At 37.7% G+C, this 15,099-nt stretch overlaps 1 protein-coding gene across 2 annotated transcripts in view; it reads right to left on the bottom strand.

The window, feature by feature from the left end:
• The window catches only part of ZZZ3 (zinc finger ZZ-type containing 3), a 41,655-nt gene extending 32,727 nt beyond the window's left edge, over nt 1-8,928 (bottom strand). For both annotated transcript variants that reach the window (XM_026054633.1, XM_026054641.1), the window contains exon 1: nt 8,834-8,928. The gene's annotated coding sequence lies outside the window, so the exon portion shown is untranslated. The remainder of the gene's footprint in view (nt 1-8,833) is intronic.
• Between the last annotated feature and the right edge of the window lie 6,171 nt (nt 8,929-15,099).

The raw sequence follows: 15,099 nt of genomic DNA, 5'->3' as shown, positions 1-15,099 counted from the left end.
TTTCTTACAAAGAGTTATTTTATGGGTAAAGTGCATTTTCATTTCAGAAACTGAATCTGTGTTTTGCCCAGAGTTAATTCATGCTGGTTTTGTTTTACCCTTAACTGCTCTRAGCTGAAGCTGCACTTTCCAGTAAAGTCCAAAGACCAGCACAGGGGTTTGGATAAGGCCACAACAAGCGAAGGCAGCTGAAGCTAATGAAACAAGAATTGGGCTAAAAGAAACTGCCTTCTCCTGTACATTTATTAGATTGGCTCAGGGCAAAAATATCTATTTTTGTACTACAACCTACTTACTCTTCTGTTGACACCTTTCAATTCACAGCAAATGGGGAGATGTGAAATTCTTCACTCACAGGAAAGAAATGTTTTGGACCAAATAAATTCAACAACAACAAAAAAMCGAGCAGTYGTTTTCTTTTGTAGTAACTTGCTGGAGCATCTGCATTTAAAGATGCTTGATTTATGACTAAGGTTATGTCCCCCTTGCAGCATATCTAGATTTCCATTTGACCAGACTGCACGGAAATGATGAGAGGAAAAAACTAAATGGAGAGAACTCCATTGAAAATACAACTCCTTTATAATTCCAGACAAAAATGAAAATGTGATGAGCTCATAAAAATGAAATGGATTCCCCAAAATAAAGAACTCATGCTTCATAATGAGGCAGACCAAAACATTTGTGATTTGTGTCACAATTAATCTACTAAATAGTAAAGGTCCCTTAGATGCTCATTAGTCTTAGATACTCATTTCACATTAGTCTTAACATGTACATCTGCTGTTATAATTGTTTGGATATTTAAGACTCATTTCTTTTTATTGGTCTACCAGGCCATAAGTAATAAACTGTTGCATAAATTGTTTCAACAATAGCCAAAATAATAAAGTCAGGATTTCTTTAGATTTGTAACTTCTATCTTCCCTCATTTATTCTTTTTCCTTGCCCCCAAACACCCTTTTTTTTTTTTTTAAGGGAAAAAAATGAAAGCAGGAGACAGTGACTGGACCTTAATTATTGCTTAAAAATCAGAAAATGAAATTAGGAAGATGTTTATTAACCAAGTAGGCAATTAAAACATTTTTCTTCTTCCAAAAGGTTGTTTGTAAAACTGTCCTGAAAGGAAAACAGTATTTCTTTACACTCCTTTAATAATTAGGAGCATTTTTCTCCCTAAAGCAAACAGAGAAGATATTTCTCCCCTGACAGAGAAGATAAATACGTGCGAATGAAAACGCATCTAAGAAAAAGAATACGCCAATAAATACTCAGATTCTAAACAGAAGTAATCAACTAAGAAGCAACATAGTTTGGAGTTTGCAAAGTCCACTAAAATGAAGTGACAAAATACAGATGAATATAAAATAYAATGTAGACAGAGTCAAAGCTTTAAAATACAAAAGATTGAATTGTCTTTCGCAAGGAATTAATCAGAGAGCAAGTGGAGACACTGAAACCTTACCTTGTGAATCCWATTCATAAATCAAGTGGCCATGCATTAATCAGGCACTTCAGAGGGAGACTGAAGTTGGACTGGTATAATTTATGCTGTGCATAAGCATATTTTGATCCCAGGACGGGGTTTGAGGATACGCATATTAACCTTAGATAATCCTCAAAGTGTTACATAACTGTGTGATCTGTATTGATACATACCCACAGTCATATAATCACACTGGAATTTTTATTTAACTTAAGCAGAAGCCTCTTTAGCAAAGTTAGAGAGCGCTGAACTAGGTGTGTTAAAATCTCTAGTCACAGATGAYAAATTTAAATGGAGTTGGCTAAAAACAGCACAGTACAACAGAATGAGGCAATTCCTTGTCAAATAAAAAAAAATAAATTCTTAACTGTATTAAGCCAGTACTGCTTATCTGTGAACCAGTGTACACAGTTAGAGAAAAWATGTCCAGTGTGACCATATGTTAGAAAACGGATGGCAAAGAAAGGAGGTCAGTAAGAGAAGGTACTGGGTGCATCAGCATCCTGCAYCTGAAAGGAGCAAAACACCCAAAGCCTCTGCTTCTGCAATGCTTCATACTCCTGGGCTTCTGGGGTCGCATTATTGCTGTCACATATTTTCTGAACATAGGAAACTGCTRAAGTCTTCCCAAGAGTTCAACCAAGCAAAACGGAGCACAGTCTGCTCATCTGATCTACAGTGTTATTTTAATCATCATGTTATATGAACAGCAATAATGTAGTCTCCTCCTATCCTCGGGCTCCTATCTGAGTCTTACCTAATAACCTCCTTCTATGAGAAATGACACCGCATGCAGCTCGGACTGCAGTGGGGACACCTGCTAACACTCACTTGTCCCATTTAGCAGTAATTTCCAAAATTGCTCCAGACACCGGTCATTAAAGGTTTCGCTACCATGTATAGGAGCACCCGTGCCGCATATGTAACCACTCTCTCCCTTTTTACTTCCATTCTGCTCTACAGCTGCAGGACTTTGCGGGGCCTTGGAGATTTTTCTATTTCAGTCAAAAAAATGTCTATGWTCGTACATATATCTGTCACTGTAACTTTTGAGTCTTTCATGTATATTCCTTATAAAATRTTGTATTATATTCTTTAAAGAATCTGTGTCAGATTTACAAACCCTTTCATACAAGCTTTTTCAAAATTAAAATGTTTGGAAAAAATATCACTTTTGCACATATCTCAATGCAGAGATGCAGACCATTTTCTAGAAAGGAAAACAACACTAGGCAAATTTGCATCAACAACAATAATATGGTATGATTTGGTATTCTAAAACTACCTCGTTTTGCTAGTTAGACGTTACCTCCACTCCATTATTGAATATCTCCTCTCAAACCATCTCCTGCTCAGCTGCTGCTAACACTGACCTAATGTTCTTCTAGACTATTATGATGTACTTTATGTAACTGTAGGAAAATAACTATGACACTTATAAGAATATAGCAAAGTCCATCCTATTTCTGTGCTATAAGTGCTAGCTGTTTCATTCAGAATCTTCCACAATCAATCCTGTCCCACTGATCACTACTTATATTTTAGGAAATAACAGCCCACGAGGAACTTCTTACTCGTGTATCATCATGCAGACATGAAACTGATAGTCCAAACCAGCTTTTCTGAAACCTGTGAATTCCTGCTTCTTCCAAGACTTGCTCAGAGTAGACCAAAACTCAGACTTTCATCCAAGCTGGTACTTGCTACTCAATTGTCTACATTAAAATGGTTTAACAAGAAAAAAAAAGCAAAGCATTTAACATGAATCTCCTGCTGGCTGTTTTTAGTAATTACAGTATCCATACACTAAGCAGGTATGCATGCAATCTTCAGGCAGCAGAACCTCGTATTTCATTCACACTCTGGGCTGTGGTTTTATTTTCCTCCAGGCATCTAGATTTGTTTCTTCCACTTATAACACCGAGAGATTTGTACCTAAGCTTCTGCCTTCCAACCAGCTACAGAAACCCTGATTATTAGGACCTTATTTTTCCTCTTAGCAACTATCCATGCCAGACCTCRTTATTTCAGTGACACTAGGGAGGAAAAAAAAAAAAAAAAGCAATTAGACTAACATTTCAAGCCTACATAGTACTACTAAAAGCACACAGAAAAGTTTAGCTCAAAAGAATATTCATGGATCACTCAGTAATGTAYGAAACGTGGGCATATCTGTGGTATAAAATAGCAGCTCTCACATTATCTGTATAGCAGCAGGATGTTATTTGKAACAGTCTGTTTTTAGAAACGGAAAGTTTGTTGTATAAAATGAAAACTGAAGAAGCTATTTAGGCAAACAAAACATAATCCCTTGTATTTGTCAAGATGATGAAGAGTCATCATCTTTGACTAGGAGATAATCTGAATGGACCTCAGGTTATCAGGACTTAGGTTTATCTTCACATATAAATCAAATCTCCTCCTAGCAGAGTGATATTACTAAATTAGGAATGAATTCCATTTAACAAATTATACTAASCAGACTATCACATCTGAATATGCCAGCATCCCTCCCTACACAGACGGACTGAGTTCAGTGTGATTAAATTAGCAAGAAATCAATTTTCTGGAGAAAGCATCGTATTCTTCTGATTTTACTTTACATTAAATACAAGCAATACTTTCAAACCACAAAAAAGTCCCCGACAAAATACATCACGAACACTTTATCTCAAAGTATATACACAACAAGAAGCAGTCCAAAGTCACAAGGAAAGGTTAAAAATAAATGATATGAGGCTCCATGGTGGGGAATTATTCTGAGAATTCAGCCATCTGCGACACAGTAAGGTTACTTTACATACTGTCAAATCCTGTTTGTCAGAGCAGGCTGCTCCCACTCATGCTAGGCCAGTAAGAGCAATTGAAGAAAAATCCAGCCTGGAAGGAACAGGTTCCTGAAAGTCTTCTCGTGCTACTTCAAACTACTGTGCTACTTCCAACTAGGTACTTCASCAAACAAAACCTAAACTGGCCAAGAACTGCAATGGGTAGTTTATCACGCTTATTTTCTTAGGTAGCACAAGGAGTTCACTAGGCCAGACACGGCCCCTACCCCCCCCCTTTTTTTTGGGGGGGGGGGGGGGAGGGGAATGCGCTGGGAAGGGGAGGAAGGGAGGAGCAAAAAAGAACAAACCTTGGGAATAAGGAAAAAAATTGTAGAAAACATAAAATTTGTAGTTCCTCCTGAACAAAATGACACTGAACAAGTACTCTCAGCATTTCTGAATGGTAGAATGAATGGTATTTAAATAGGACATATGAAAACAAATACAAGTTTAACCTCCTCATTTTCACCGCACAATATCTCCCCTCCCACAGCTTTACATTGACCTTTCTTCCTCCAAAACAACAAAATAGAGAAAAAAAATGTCAAGAGAGTGAAATATTTGCCAATGCACATCTGCCCCTTTGTGTTTTCTCCAGGGGCTCTTGCAGTCAGCAAGCAGGTACCAGAAGGGTTGCACCGACTATTCCCAGTAGTGAGGACTCTCTACCCTGGGAACTTTACTGGRAGGTTAAGCTTGGCAGAGGCCTAGCTTCCTTCCTTATCTAGACACACTTATCCTAAGATAAGAGTGGCAGGTTAACTTATACATTTGAAACCAAAATAAACTAACAAATGCCCTTGTCCCTGAAAAACACTCTCTCAAGCTCAAATAAAAATAAACATGGATTATACCAGCAAAGCTATACAGCATCAYTGCAGAAGAGTAACCACATCATCAAATTTCTTCTCTTTGTAAGCAAGCCCTAACCTGTTTTAAGTTTCTTGTGAGCTGGGCAAATTAAAAATCTGGTATCATGTAGTCATGACCTGGAATCATGTAGTTGAAGCATCTGCCTCAGAGCACTATTCCCACCCTGCTGCCTCTCCCCTTAGTTCTCACATTGACTAGTCATTTCTGAGCACAACACGGAATAAAAAACAGGCTTGCTCAAGACACAGCTGACCTTTCCTTCAATAAATTTTTCTGCCTCCTTGTTTTGGAATAGGAAATTGAAATTCAGCATAAAAAGGCATGTGACTGAGGAGCAAAAGTCTTGGCGGAACTAAAACAGAAGAAAGGTAAGAGGAAGGTTTAAAATGAATGGATAGGGAGGGAGAACTGTTAGGACGAAGAGCAAAGCAGGCAGATGCTGCCTGGGGAAGGAGACAGACTGGAAATCACAAAGACCTGGCAGAAGACAGATGCAGATGGTGCAAGAGGGAGGCTACAAGGGGGAATTACTGGAAGTGGTGGGAAGACAGACCAACCGACCTCAAAGGACCTAGGATACCACTCAGTCATAACAAATCTGGACACAGCACCTCAGCACGCAACCCTGAGCATCTGCCACAAATACTTGTGACAATTCCACCAACATAAATATTTGTAGAACTGTATTATGAAGTGAATCTAAAACAGGTCTGAGATAAAAATATCTTTTTTTTTCCTTTTCAGACGGGTCAAATTAAAGGTCAGAGCGCTGCAGCTCAGCAACAAGATAACTTGGCCACAACCCAAGTCAGAGATGTGAACTTCACTAAGGTGATAGCCCCACCAATGCCACAGGATTATAGCAACAAAATATCTAAGAAAAATTACAACTTTATTAGGAAATAAATCACATTACAATATGCAGAAACTCAATCTATATTTTATCCCAGATTTTGATTTCATATTCAACGTCACTACCTAAGCATCAGAAAGGCTACTGTAATGTCAAACACTGACTTATAAAAGACTGATCAGTGTGACACGCACATACCAGGTATTCTGCATGGGTTATGCTTAATGATGCTGCTGAAAGGGGTACAAAGGCAAATACCAAACCAGAGAATTTGGAAAATGGAGACGAGGCATTTAGCACTTCCTGTAAGACATTTTTAGTGTTGTATCAGAATTAAAAAGTTCTTGTTCTCAGTTTTCATTCAAAACTTCAGATGTCAATCCCTGCAATTCCAAGATGACAGGAAAGAAATTACATTCATGAAAAATATTTTAATCACTTGTCTTCTACCTTATGATACCTTTGACTCAATCTAGGAGATAAGCAAGTTATGCTATAAGCAACAGGCTAGCAAAACAGGATGTTTTTCTGTAGCCCTAAAGACAACCCAGCTCTGCCCTAATCACCTTATCTCCAGCATTTGCAGTACTTCATGCTCTGCCCACATGCCACCTCCAAAACTCAAACTTCCTGATCCCAAGCTACACCTGCACTCACAAATTTGCTAGCAAACCATGCAGAGCAAGTAACTGTGGGGCTCAAAATGCAACSCCTCTTAAATGAGATTCCACTTGCATGAAACTTGTCAATTCTTCTCACTTTTGAGATACCCATTCCCTGATAATTCTCCTGGATTGAAACACCCATTCCCTGATGGCCAAGAGCTTCAAACATTATTCAGTGATAATGACACACAAACAGATGGAAACCTTATTGGTCAAGCTAAGTATGTTGGTCAAACRAATGTCTTCAAATATATTCAGATACATTTTGGGGGGGAAGGAGGGATGGAGAGGGAAATCCAGAATTATCCTGGCGTAGAGGCATAACAGAAACTAAGTCAGGCACAACTATGTCTGTGCCCTGCTGTGTCTTCTGACCAGCAGATCAAATCTTCTCAGGTTGCCAGGAGTACAGGCACTTCTCATCCTGAGAGCTGATACTGCAGGTCTAACTGTACCACCACTTATCAGGTAACCCAATACATGACTCCCGCGGGCTAGGACACCAGCAAGTAACAGACTAGCTTAGGACAAAATTAGGTTTTGACCCTGAATCTACATATTGTAGGCTGCTACTAAGAATGACTTGCCTCATGCTGCATTTTGATGAGCAGTTATTTTTTAAAAACTTAGCTCTTTTAAACACATACTTGGCTATGTTATGATTGCCTTGGATATATTAATTAAATCATACACTGTAAGAGAATTTGTTGCAYAAAGTCAACTCCCGGGCTTATAGAAAGAGATGTGTCTATTTTCTGCTATAATCAAGTTGGAGATATTTGTTGAAATGTTCCCTTGATACATTTATGACCTCTATGCTCAACACTATTTCAGCTCTCAAAACAGTAACCAAATAATGAGTGATATGTGGCAAAAAAAAAATTCCTACTTTTTGTTTCAGCCTTCATACAGGAGATTATGCATTTTCATAGTCTTTTTTCGCTGTTTGCTCAGCTAGTGAGATTCGGCCTTAATAGGTTGCTAAATGTAGCTTGCTTGGCCTTTGCAGAAAATCTTTCAAAGTGTTTCTGYGCAAATTCCAGCTCTCATCATCTCATCTCAGTAGCCCCAGTAGTACTGGAAAGCAGACAAAAATGGTCTCCCACTGCTGGGCAGCCTGACAGAGCGTCAGATAYCCACACTTACAAACCTTTGTTGTACAATTTACTCTTAGATTCCTTCCAAACTGCCTGGCAAGGGCCACTTTGCTTGTCAAGCAGACAGGCCGCGCACCCTTTTGTGCTTGCGTGTGCTTGTGTCGCTCTGATGTCCTCACTCTGTGTTCAGATCGGTATTTAGTGACATAAGACTGTGCTCAATAAGGCAGCCGTTATGCATATTCCAGAATATTTGGATTCAGAAGTGTGAACTGGCAAGCAGGGAAGGTGATTTAAGTGCATTGGCAACTGTGTTGTTTAAAAGCTCTTGAAATGATGGCCATCTACTACATTCTATTTGATTCTGCCTTGTCTCCGGGCACAGAAAACTTTCAATATGAACATTACTACACATCTTTTCTTCTTCAGCAAGGCATACCTKCTATTAATAGTGACCTTGATTCAAAAAAAGAAAATGTATTGTAAGAGCGGTCCAAGTTCACCTAGCCCATTATTTCACATCTATATCTAACTACCTCTACAGAGCTGGCAAGAATTTCCTTGATTTAGCATTAATGGTGGTCTACTTTTCTTTTTTTATTGTAGTTGTAATTTATTTAATTCTGGAAGGACTATGACTGTATCACACAACCATGTTTTGCATGGTTGCAATTCTGCTTTCTTCTCTTGTTCTACTAAGAAAAGCTTTGTAGGCCCAGGACACTTTCTGATAAACAATACGTTGCTTTTAATTTCCCAGGCTTCATGTACTCTTTTTAATCTATGCATTTAATGCTATTTGGAAATATGCAAACTGTTATTTTTAATCTGCATTTACATGTAAAATATCAACCTTTTAGTCGCTACTTGCTTTCTGAAAAATTGAGGGTTTAGTTTGAAAACTTTGACACAAAATGCCATTGTCATCCTGTAAAAAAAAATTGTTAAGATTACTCTTTCTCTAACATAACTGCAGGTATTTGCTTTTCTTGCAACCATTGATGAATTGTCTTTAGGTTTGCTCCACTTACATTCCTCATCCAGAGACAGGATTGTTCGTCAGTTTGAAGTTTCTACAGCCTCTGGCATAGTAGAGTCAGATCACTCTGATTCATGCTTTTCATCTTTCTCTCCTATTAAAAGTCACAAATTAGTCATCTCAAAAGATTCAGCCAAAAGAGCAAGGCTTTTCACAGGCTTTCACTACAGCTATATATCTTTTTTCCCCCCACCTTCCTTCTAGGTGTCTTATCTTGTTGAGTATCTGATACCTTCTGGAAACTAAAAAGGCTTTTCTAAACATCTCTACTATTTTACACAGCTCCTCTAAAATTACTATTATCATTCAGCACATAGTTTATATACAATTACAGTTTACCATTTCAATGTTTTTCTTTTTTCGTTCTTTGATGGGCTTTGTAACATCAGGAAAATCCAAGTATTCTGCTCTGATTATTATTGGTTTGTTTTGCAATACTGTGTTTATATTTTCCTTCAAAACTCACCTTCCAAATAATGCTTGCTGCTCAAGTATAAAATGAAAAACTCCTACAACCTGCAAATTTGCTTTGATTCTATTATTCTTTCCCACTGGTAGYGTATTTCATCAAGCACTTTCTAAATACGTCCCAGGCACCAGACATTGCAGTGTTATTCTTCAATTACAGAACAAGAGTGACTTATCACACACACACACTGAATTCCCTCTGGGTGTTAACTGACTGGCTATTTTAAAAAGCTCTTCCTCAATGACTCTAAAAGCAATCCCATTARTTTAAACTTCATTAATTTCATCTTTCCTCACTAACATGTAGCCCTTTTTTTATTTCTTAATGTTCATTTTCTAAACATACTGGGTCAAACTGAAGGTCTACTCATTAAGTACGCTCAACAGCAGTTGTGAGCAGAAGCCTAGGGAAGAACAAGAAAGGAGCAGGAAAACAGCAGACTTCCTTCCCAGCCTTTCTAGCTTCTAATTATTTTCAGCTCAGGGTCCTCCCTGGTTGCATGYGTTTAACCTGTTTATATTCTCATATATGAAATTTGACCTTCCTCCACAAAGCTCCCACAAATTTTTAGCATTCAAGCTAAACACTGTTGTATTTGTAAAYGTGTATTCTACTTTTTAGTTTTTACAAACAGGATGGAAAGACCCAAACATACAAATATAGTTAGTATGACAAGGGTATATTTCCAGTGCGGGCTCTCTCACAACAACTAACTTCAATTTTAACTCTGTCCTTACGGCTTTCAATTGTCTCTATTGACAGAAAGATTCTTTTGTGTGTGTTTTATTCAGAGCTCTCTCTTCTGCTCCCCTTTCCATGCCTTTGCCTGCATACATTTTTCCAGAATAAAACTCACAGTTATCCGTGATCGAAAGGCACCACATAAATAGAGTGTGCCTTTTCAACTGCAAAGTCACAGCCATTTCAAATAGCAATAGGAACACAGTGAGTATTGGTAGCCCAGAGCTCTGCATATGCTTGTGATTATAATGAATGCTAACAGAACACATGAGACCTCACGTTAAATAACACCTTGCACTTTCTTTTTTCTGAAACTCCACTAATTTCTGATGCTTTTTGTCATTCTCAAGGTGACAGAATTCACAACTACAGGATTATTTAACTCATTTTACACTTCATCAGTATTAATTCAATAAACCAGTGTCAACTATGATCAAATTTTAATAAATTAACCACCACAGCATTTAACCTTCTACATAGAAATCTAAGTGTTACCTAATATTCTTAACAGCATCTTATTTCCAAAAAACATAAACAGATGATGCTCATCCTATCATTCCCCACAATTACTCTGTAAYGGCAGGTAAAAGGACTGAAGAAACATAAAAAGGCTATTGAGGTTCCAGATTGAGCCACTAGAGAATTTCTCTAAGCACAAGAACAAAGGAAGAGGCAATGCTCTCCCTTCAGCATATTTTATCACAGGCTCTGGCAATAGGAGCTGTCAGCAGCTGGGTCAAACAGTGTAAGTTATAGAGTTTCCATACGTAGCCCAAGCAAATGAGAGGCAACTGCCAGAGTTCAGGTATTTTCCTAAATGGCTTCCCTATCACAACAGCAGCAAACCYGCACTTGCTGTTACTTAAATTCTTATTCTTCACGAGCTAGTGTGAGCTGTGTGTCTCTGAGACACACACTAGATCACTTTTTCCATTTATTAAGTGACAACACACTTGCAAAGAAATTAGATAAATTGTTGACTAACCTGAAAATTGTTTATTATGGCCTTATATATTAACTTATACAACAACGCTATTTAGCAGAATTTCTCTAACACTTTCTCCCACTGACACCTTCCGTTGGAAAGATTTAACTCCTGGAGGAAAAAAAAAAAAAAATCTTCTAACCTTCTTTCTTACTAGACTGAATAGAAATTGATCAGGAGCTTTCTAAGCTTGTCATGCCTATGATTTAAATCTTCCTATTATAAACCTGAAAATAAGCATTAGAAGCAGTTACAAGGCTGGAAGTCACTTCATTCATTTTGAAAGGCACATCCACAGTGCATTTATAACATTATCAAGGAAAGAGGTCCCTAGAAAAGACTTTGCAAAGGCTTTTTTTTTTAAAAAAAACAAATTGCTCCTTGCTCATGAACTCCTAAAAAAAGGCTTTGCTGAGCATTCTGAAGGACACACCTTTCAAAATATTGTAGGTMAAGGAAATTTAAGACTGCTATTCTAAACCAAGTGCTATACTAATTCCTTTCTTAGTACCTCCACAGAGCTGGCACAAAGCCTTAAGTGAGGATTAACTTGATAAATGCAACGTACGTGTCATCCGTAAGACAGTTTATGTTTAAAAATATTACCAAAAAGAGTAACTAGTCATCAGTTCTCTTAGAAAGCACTTACAATTTCTGTCTCCACAATATGAAATTACTCAGCTATGAACGACTATTACCTGCAGCACAGTGCTGTAGCCATGAACGAAAAAGAAATAAACTAATGAAATAGTCCCTAAGCAACYTTCACTTCATACGTTACTTCATGATTTTCAAAACAAGCTTCTGCTTTCGTTTTATCATCCATGCATTCAGCACTGAGATCCTTCTGTAACCCTGACACGGGACTGTGCTAAAATAAAAATAAAAAAATAAAAAAAAAATAAAAAAAAAAATCAGGCATCACTTTTATCGTCTCTACATGATTAGAGTGGCTTTTTTTTCCCCCCATAAGCAATGAAGTTAATTTTTAAAAAATTAAAAAAAATCTAAATAAGTTTAAAATTTTCAGTGAAAATTAATGAGACAATCTTCGAAACATTTAAAACAACAGCCTAATTTGCAATTTGCACACCTCATGAGAAAAAAAAAAACTTTAAAAGAAAATGCAAATATTGAACATATCCAAGGAATGTATACAACCCCTCTACCGAATCGGTGTTGTATCCTCCCCTACATTTTACAAGTATTTTCAAGCAAACAGCAGAAGAGGCACAGCAAATTCAGAAAACGCTCAAGGATCTTATCTAACAAAGTTAGATCAGTCCTACCAGACTCAAAATAAACATTTAGCATTTCAAAATAGTAGGACCATTTCAACTGAGTTCAAGACCTCTTGAGACGCTAACAAACACACGTGCAAACTTTGTACACTGTACAATACTGACTGCCAAGAGTTTCAAGTTCTCGATTGCACAAGATAACTCAAATCCTGTGCTTACCAATGTGGGCACTAGTCCTTTTCTGCGTTATGTACGTGAGTTGGATTAGCCTTGTTAGTTGAAAACATTAAAAACTTTTTTTTTTTTTTTTTAAATCACCTTTAGTGGTGAGAAAGGGCAAAATGTTTGTGTATTTAAATAGCCACTTAATAATTAAAACTTCAAGTCCAGATGTGGACTGGCAGAATCATAAATGTGTTGTACTAGCCTTGGATCCTATGTTTGCCAAATAAGGATACAGTGCTCCAGTGATAAACACCTTTTGCAGTAGATCGAAATCTCTTTCAGCACCTGCCTTAACTTAAAAAGGATTTCACTGTTACCCAAGCAGAAGTTGTGAGTAAAAACCTGTACTTCGGGTAATGATGTAGTGACCCGCTCATTGCAAAAAGCTCAGAGAGAAGCTGGATACGAATGCTGTGCAAACCCTCCAACATGCTGATCTTTTATCTCARTTTGCAGACTAAAAGCTCTATAAAGACTTCCTCTTTTTGCATTCCAATTATTGCAACATGCCTTTGTCAACCCTTGCTCTCCTTATATCCATTCTGGAGCATTTCCTTAAGTTCACTGCCTTCCCTATAGCTTCCTAGTATCACAATCAATTCCACACCCAYCTATTTCCTCATTCCTCATCACGAGGGTTGACCCACATTCCAGCTAGCCTTCAATCACTTTCTCTCAAATTTTCAACAAAGCTTCCTAGGAGAGGTTTCATTTAACTGTTATTTAAGCTACAAGAAGGGGCAGTCCCACTCCCCTGTCACTCTTAGGCACATCAGTCTGGCTTCCCCCATGCACTCATGTTGGTTCCATCTGCTCCCACAATGAGCTGATTTAGAAAATGCAACCCCCTACAAAGGGGCTATTATTTTTCTGCTGATTTAACTCCTTAAACAATCTTGGTGTAATGGTCAAAGGAGCACAGGTACTAGCAGGAAGCAGGGGTCAGAATTATGTATTTTGGTACTAGCCATTAGATCAAGTAATAGGAAGCCTTAGACTGTCTCTCATATTTTGTTCTTTGTAAGCATAAGCACAATTAGCTCATTTAATGTCCATTTAATTCAAAACTCAACTTTACCATGATGAGGATAAAAATGTTTGATACCTGATTTGATAAGAAACCAGCTGAAGTGCCCCGCTGTTTCTGTTCTGTTTCTCTTTTTGGCATTTTCTGTTTGGGGGAAATACAGTCATCAAGGGTCAAAAAAACAAACACCTGTCCAGACTTGCTACAGAATTTAATTTTCAAAGTGCAAGAAAYGCAAACTTCTTTTTTCCTTCTTTCTCCAAAGCAGTATCAAGAGCTAATCAAGCAGGGCAGCTGTAACTACAGTGTACATGTAGTAAGGGACACACTTAAGGGAAGATGGGGAGCCAGACTTCAATTTTAGCTAAAATCTTGACACTCCTGCCACGTCTGCAAGCCAGGTCTACTGACAGAACAGACAAGACGACAAGAAATGTCTACATGATTACTTGGTACTAGTCATATTACAAAACTGTAGCGACTCGTGGACTAAGTCTGCAAATGGTACCAAGATTGTAATTTGGGAAGACTTTCCAGAGCCCTTCTGTTTCTCATGGAGAATTTGCTGAATACTTAAGGTGGTCTGTTGGGGAAATTTCCTGGTTCCAAGTTAAATACAGATTCACAACAATCTGACAAGGGCTTAAAAAAATAAAATAAAAAGTAAAATAAGAAACTTAATTGCAGCTAAATCAAATATAAGCTATACCCTCAAAGCAAGAAACAAAGGCCTGATTACCAGTTCTCTCCCAACTGGAAAATCAACAGGAGTCAACATACATCAACGAAAACAAAGTTAAATCACTTGTTCTTACCACCTCTTTTTTTTTTTTTTTTTTTTTTTTTTTTTGACCAGAGAAAAATTGCTTTCAAAGCAACAGCAAGGAAGGACCTGCTCCACTGGAGAGTCACATTTACAGCAGAGATGCCCCTACCCTGTCTAGAAAGGCTCATTGCCCAGCTGACTTCAAGCACCACAGCAAAGGCTTCCTGCCTAATAAAGTATTTGTGGGTCCTTTCTCACTCGTTAGATTTTTTTTTCTCCTCCTATTCATTCATACATCTTCTGCTGTTTAAAAGTAAACTATTCCAAGATGTTTGTATGACATGAATTTATAAGCCATGATTTTCACTTTAAGGAGGCAAACCCATGTGCAGTTTTTAAGACTTTAACTCTTAATCTTTGTTGTTGTTTCTCCAAGCCTTATGTACTGCTCTGTTGGTACTTCTGATCTTCAGTTTCTAAATATTCGGTCTCTTTTAAATGGGAGCTTGATAGCCAACAGTGTTTGAGAACACTGATACTGCTAATCAGCAAAAGACTTGCTGAATTTAAAAAATTTGTCTTGCCTGATAAAACACTAATGYTACTTATTAGTCCCAACTGATAAAATTAGGCATGGGGCAGAGATTAAGCCTCTAAGCTTGGTTAAAAGCTATTAGGTATAGGTAGGATATTGTATTCACAGCTGAGGAATAAAGAGATCATTGTCAGATTTGCATAGACGTAGGCCGGACCTCAGCTGATGTAAATGAACTTGAGGCTACAGCAATCAAAAGGTTTTACACC

Source organism: Nothoprocta perdicaria, unplaced genomic scaffold (genome assembly GCF_003342845.1).
Source record: "Nothoprocta perdicaria isolate Ctin4 unplaced genomic scaffold, notPer1 scaffold_0, whole genome shotgun sequence".
NCBI classification, from domain to species: Eukaryota; Metazoa; Chordata; class Aves; order Tinamiformes; family Tinamidae; genus Nothoprocta; species Nothoprocta perdicaria.
This window is presented reverse-complemented; position numbering and strand designations above follow the sequence as displayed.